Genomic DNA, 7,514 nt, shown 5'->3' on the forward strand with positions numbered 1-7,514 from the left:
CTTTTTTATTTTTTATTAGTTTTAGTTTTTTTGTAGTTTTTGCCTTTTTTTAGTTTTTTCAGTTTTTTTTTAGTTTTTAGTTTTTTACCTTTTTTAGCCTAGCCAGGATTTGAACCTGGGACCTTCATTCTCCGTTCTGACACCCTCTCTCAACGAGTGACTACTCCAGCATGTTCATTTTGGTGTTTTAAATGGTATATTATTAACCAAATTAATGTTTTTTACAATATACTAAGCATCGTCATAACAAAAATGACGGCAACTAATTTCATGACGTCAGCCGAAACATGACGTCACCTGATCCACAGATCCACAGACCCACAGACAGACAGACAACTTATTTTTATATATATAGATATATATATATATATATTTCTATGAGTCATATGCAAGACAATCATATGATAGAATCATAGAGTGTTTATTGAAGTTTTATTGAATAAAACTTCAATAAAACTTTCTAAAATTTGCTTACTATCTATTTAGTATATAGCGTTCAATAAAACTTTCATTGTTTCTAGTGAAGTAAATAGATAGATTTTATTAAACGGGTAGACCTAGTAAATAGATAAAAATTATTATAGATAATGAATTATTTTCAATTTCAATTGAAAACTTAGAATTATAAAGTTTTATCTATGAGTCATATGCAAGACGTCATTTTAGATCTCTGACCTAGTAGCAAATCCACGAACACCGCCCCGTTCAATAAAACTTTCACGTACTTCAACGGATACGAATACTTTCACGTAATAGTACTTTCTAATACATCTTATGAATTGATTCTATCTACTATTTCACTGCTGAATCTATTAAATCTATTTGAATATCGGCCACCTAGAGGCCTAGAGGAAAATATTTTGCACAAGGTCGCAAGCCTTGAATTTATTGTTGTATAAAGCAAAATCCTTTTAAGGATTTTGCTATATAAAATTATTATTTCTAAAGAAAAGATAAGTTTAGTTTGATTCTAAATCAAATTATATTCTAATTGCTAGACAGTGAACTATACTACTCTGCTAGTTATGCTAGGTTTGATTCTAGCTTTAGATTCTATAAACTAAATATATATCTATAAATATATTTTGATTCTATAAATCTATAAAATCAGTTATGCTTTATGCTAGTTAGAATATACTACTTTACATAAATTATATTCTAGAGTTCTAGAATACTAGAATACTCTAGAATACTAGAGTTCTAGCACTAGAACTTTATTCATAGTTAGTCACTAATAGATAATAGTAACTTTGACTTATGAGTCAAAGTTAGTAATTAGCTATAGTATAGTTCACTGTCTAGCAGAGTCAATCTATTTGAATATCTTTCTTGTATTCTAATTGATTTAAAAACTTACTTTTGATTCTAGACCAGCTAGAATCAATAGTTTACATGTTTAATTGTTTATTGAACGGGGTGGTGTTCGTGGATTTATTAAACCGCCCCGTTTAATAAAACTTCATTAATCTATAAGATCTTATTCATCTGATCAGATAATCTGATATATATAGTTTTAAAAAAGTTAATCCACGAACACCGCCCCGTTTAATAAAACTTCAATTTGATATAATTCTGATGAATAAAGAATCAAACTTAAAAGTTTTATTGAAGTTTTATTAAACGGGGCGGTGTTTAATAGTTTAATAGTTAAATTTTACAAAACTCATAGAGTTTTTAGAAAATATTCTAGCTAGTCTATCTACTATTTCTATGAGTCATACGCAAGACAATCATATGATAGAATCATAGAGTGTTTATTGAAGTTTTATTGAATAAAACTTCAATAAAACTTTCTAAAATGACGTCTTGCATATGATATGACTTATATGACTCTATTTAATCATTAATCACAATATAGCGTTCAATAAAACTTTCACTGTTTCTAGTGAAGGCTTGCGGCCTTGTGCAAAAAAATAGTAGATAGACTAGCTAGAATCAAACTTTCTTGTATTCTAATTGATTTTGTTGTCATATGACCTAGTAAGCAAATCCACGAACACCGCCCCGTTTAATAAAACTTCAATAAAACTTTCTAAAATGACGTCTTGCATATGACTCATAGAGTCATATAATATAATATAATATAATATAATATAATATATAATATCTCTAGAGGAAATATAGAATCATATCTTGAGGAAAATATTTTGCACAAGGCCGCAAGCCTTCACTAGAAACAGTGAAAGTTTGATATATAATATCGGCTAGAGAATGGGTTAGTCTATATCGGCCACTGCGCGTCTTTTCTAAAATGACGTCTTGCATCGGCCACTGCGCGTCTTTTCTAAAATGACGTCTTGCATATGACTCATAGAAATAGTAGATAGACTAGCTAGAATCAATATAGCGTTCAATCTATTTGAATATCGGCCACCTAGAGGCCTAGAGGAAAATATTTTGCACAAGGCCGCAAGCCTTCACTAGAAACAGTGAAAGTTTGATTCTAGCTAGTCTATCTACTATTTCAGCATATGTATATATATATATATATATATATATATATATATATATATATATATATATATATATATATATATATATATATATATATATATATATATATATATATATATATTTCTATGAGTCATATGTAAGACAATCATATGATAGAATCATAGAGTGTTTATTAAAGTTTTATTGAATAAAACTTCAATAAAACTTTCTAAAATGACGTCTTGCATATGATATGACTTATCAATATATCTTGCACATGATATGACTTATATGACTCTATTTAATCATTAATCAGAATATAGCGTTCAATAAAACTTTCACTGTTTCTAGTGAAGGCTTGCGGCCTTGTGCAAAAAAATAGTAGATAGACTAGCTAGAATCAAACTTTCTTGTATTCTAATTGATTTTATTGTCATATGACCTAGTAAGCAAATCCACGTCATATGCAACAGACCGTTAGATGCAATAGATTTTATTAAACGGGGCGGTGTTCGTGGATTTGCTAGAATCAAATAGACAATAATATCAGCCACTGCGCGTCTTTTCTAAAATGACGTTCAGATAATCTGATCTATATAGTTTTATAAAAGTTAATCCACGAACACCGCCCCGTTTAATAAAACTTCAATTTGATATAATTCTGACTATTTCTATGAGTCATATGCAAGACAATAATATCGATATTACTGAAGTAGTAGATAGACTAGCTAGAATCAAACTTAAAAGTTTTATTGAAGTTCTTGGATTTGGTGTTCTTGGATTTGCTAGAATCAAATAGACAATAATATCGTCCGGAAAATATTCTAGCTAGTCTATCTACTATTTCTATGAGTCATTTATATTCCCTGTGTCCCGGTGTCCCAGTCTGTAATTTCTCTTTGAGGTTCCCGGTCGTCATTTATATTCCCTGTATCCCCGTGTCCCGGTCGTCATTTGTGTCCCGGTCTGTAATTTCATCAGTTGACAAACATGACGTCAGTCGACACAAAATTTCATGACGCATACAGCTCAATCCTTACAATGACGTCAGTCGACACACCTGACGTCACTCGACAGACACACAGACAACTTATTTTTATATATATAGATATATAGCTGTTGGGGGGGGGGGGCTCGGGGGGGCTTCGCGCCCCCAAGCCCCCTGCGTGCGTAAGTCGTTACATGCCATATTAGTTACCTGCCATTGTAGTTGTGTCCCTGTGTCCCACCTGTGAATTGAGATAGATATAAATATATATATTTTTTGAACTACATAAAACTTGCGAATATACAACATTCTTCGCTGTCCAATTTAACTACGTAAAACTTAAGAATATACAACATTCTTCCATGTCCCATTGTTTGTGCATATAAATAGATTGTTAGGTTTACCGACTCTTGAACATGCAACATAAAATTGTCCATGGGAAAAGCAATCCGTATTCAGATCTATACCTGATTATTCTAATGATTGCCCTTTAACTTTGTTGATGCTGATTGCTAATCAAACATTCCCTGTGTCCCCGTCGTCATTTATATATCCCCCTGTGCCCCCCGGCACCCCCCTTGTAGTTGTGTCCCTGTGTCCTGGTCGTCATTTATATTCCCAGTATTCCGGTCGTCATTTGTGTCCCGGTGTCCCAGTCTGTACTTTCTCTTTGAGTGTCGAGGTCGTCATTTATATTCCCTGTGTCCTGGTGTCCCGGTCATCATTTTCGTCCCGGTTGACATTTGTGTCCCGGTGCTTTGTTGATGGTGATTGCTAATCGAACATTCCTTTTCTCCTGGTTGCTTTCTCTTTGAGTGTCCCTTTCGTCATTTTTATTCCCTATGTCTCGGTGTCCCGGTCGTCATTTGTGTCCCGATGTCGAGGTCAGTAATTTCGTCATTCGCCAAGACATGACGTAAGTCAACACACAATCATGATGTTAATCGACAGACACACATACAACTTATTTTTATATATATCTACTAGCTGTTGGAATTTGCTGTCTACCAGCAAATTTTAGTACTTTTATATATCTACTAGCAAATCTTACTAGCAAATTTTCTACTAGCAAATTTTATAGATCTACAAACAAATTTTCAATTCGTATTCCGATCTATACCTCATTATTTTAACGATGTGTCCCTTTGTCCCGGTCGTTATTTATAGTCCCTGTGTCTCGGTCGTCATTTATATTCCCTGTGTCCCAGCTTCCCGGTCGTCATTTGTGTCCCGATGTCCCGGTCTGTAATTTCTCTTCGAACAATCCCTGTGTCCCGGTCGTCATTTATATATCTTCCCTGTACCCCCGTCGCCCCCTTTGTAGTGGTGTCACTGTGTCCCGGTCGTCATTTATATTCCCTGTGTCCCGGTGTCCCAGTCTGTAATTTCTCTTTGAGGTTCCCGGTCGTCATTTATATTCCCTGTATCCCCGTGTCCCGGTCGTCATTTGTGTCCCGGTCTGTAATTTCATCAGTTGACAAACATGACGTCAGTCGACACACAATTTCATGACGCATACAGCTCAATCCTTACAATGACGTCAGTCGACACACCTGACGTCACTCGACAGACACACAGACAACTTATTTTTATATATATAGATATATAGCTGTTGGGGGGGGGGGCTTGGGGGGCATCGCGCCTCCAAGCCCCCCCGTGCGTAAGTTGTTACACGCCATGTTAGTTACCTGCCATTGTAGTTGTGTCCCTGTGTCCCACCTGTGAATTGAGATAGATATAAATATATATATTTTTTGAACTACATAAAACTTGCGAATATACAACATTCTTCGCTGTCCAATTTAACTACGTAAAACTTTAGAATATACAACATTATTCCATGTCCCATTGTTTGTGCATATAAATAGATTGTTAGGTTTACCGACTCTTGAACATGCAACATAAAATTGTCCATGGGAACAGCAATCCGTATTCAGATCTATACCTGATTATTCTAATGATTGCCCTTTAACTTTGTTGATGCTGATTGCTAATCAAACATTCCCTCTGTCCCCGTCGTCATTTATATATTCCCCTGTGCCCCCCGGCACCCCCTTGTAGTTGCATCCGTGTGTCCTGGTCGTCATTTATATTCCCAGTATTCCGGTGGTCATTTGTGTCCCGGTGTCCCAGTCTGTACTTTCTCTTTGAGTTTCGAGGTCGTCATTTATATTCCCTGTGTCCCGGTGTCCCGGTCATCATTTTCGTCCCGGTTGTCATTTGTGTCCCGGTGCTTTGTTGATGGTGATTGCTAATCGAACATTCCTTGTCTCCTGGTCGCTTTCTCTTTGAGTGTCCCTTTCGTCATTTTTATTCCCTATGTCCCGGTGTCCCGGTCGTCATTTGTGTCCCGATGTCGAGGTCTGTAGTTTCGTCAGTCGTCAAGACATGACGTAAGTCAACACACAATCATGACGTTAATCGACAGACACACATACAACTTATTTTTATATATATCTACTAGCTGTTGGAATTTGCTGTCTACCAGCAAATTTTAGTACTTTTATATATCTACTAGCAAATCTTACTAGCAAATTTTCTACTAGCAAATTTTATAGATCTATACCTGATTATTCTATTGATTGCCCTTTAACTTTGTTGACAAAAATGACGACCGGGACACGGGGATACAGGGAATATAAATGACGACCGGGAACCTCAAAGAGAAATTACAGACTGGGACACCGGGACACAGGGAATATAAATGACGACCGGGACACAGTGAAACAACTACAAAGGGGACAACGGGGGTACAGGGAAGATATATAAATGACGACCGGGACACAGGGATTGTTCGAAGAGAAATTACAGACCGGGACACCGGGACACAAATGACGACCGGGACGCTGGGACACAGGGAATATAAATGACGACCGAGACACAGGGACTATAAATAACGACCGGGACAAAGGGACACATCGTTAAAATAATGAGGTATAGATCTGAATACGAATTGAAAATTTGTTTGTAGATCTATAAAATTTGCTAGTAGAAAATTTGCTAGTAAGATTTGCTAGTAGATATATAAAAGTACTAAAATTTGCTGGTAGACAGCAAATTCCAACAGCTAGTAGATATATATAAAAATAAGTTGTATGTGTGTCTGTCGATTAACGTCATGATTGTGTGTTGACTTACGTCATGTCTTGACGACTGACGAAATTACAGACCTCGACCTCGGGACACAAATGACGACCGGGACACCGGGACATCTATATATATAAAAATAAGTTGTCTGTGTGTGGATCTGTGGATGGATCAGGTGACGTCATGTTTGTCCGCATATGACGTCTGAATTATTATACACTAATACAAAAGAAGAAAAAAACTAAAAAAGGTGAAAACTACAAAAAAAACTAAAAAGAAAAAAAAACTAAAAAAGCTAAAAAACTAAAAAAAAACTAAAAAAAGGTAAAAATCTAATAACTAAAAAAAAACTGAAAAAAATAAAAAAAGGCAAAAACTACAAAAACAATAAAAACTAATAAAAAAACTAAAAAAGCTAAAAAACTAAAAAAAAATAAAAAAAAAACTAAAAAAAGGTAAAAAACTAAAAAAAACTAAAAACTAAAAAAGAAAAAAACTAAAAAAAAGGAAAAAACTGAAAAATAAAAGAGAAAAAGAAAACTAAAAAAATATGAATAAATATATATAAAAATAAGTTGTTTGTGGGTTATGTCTGTCTGTCTGTCTGTCGAGTGACGTCATGTTTGTCCGCATATGACGTCTGAATTATTTCACACTAATACAAAAGAAGAAAAAAAACTAAAAAAGGTAAAAACTACAAAAAAAAAACTAAAAAAAAAAACTAAAAAAGCTAAAAAACTAAAAAAAACTAAAAAAAAGGTAAAAAACTCAAAACTAAAAAAAACTGAAAAAACTAAAAAAAGGCAAAAACTAAAAAAAAACTAAAAACTAATAAAAAAACTAAAAAAGCTAAAAAACTAAAAAAACTAAAAAAACTAAAAAAAGGTAAAAAACAAAAAAAAACTAAAAACTAAAAAAGAAAAAACTAAAAAAAAGGAAAAAACTGGAAAATAAGAGAAAAAGAAAACTAAAAAAATATTAATAAATATAAAAAATATAAATATAA

Source organism: Artemia franciscana, unplaced genomic scaffold, assembly GCF_032884065.1.
Source record: "Artemia franciscana unplaced genomic scaffold, ASM3288406v1 PGA_scaffold_56, whole genome shotgun sequence".
In the NCBI taxonomy this organism is placed as follows: Eukaryota; Metazoa; Arthropoda; class Branchiopoda; order Anostraca; family Artemiidae; genus Artemia; species Artemia franciscana.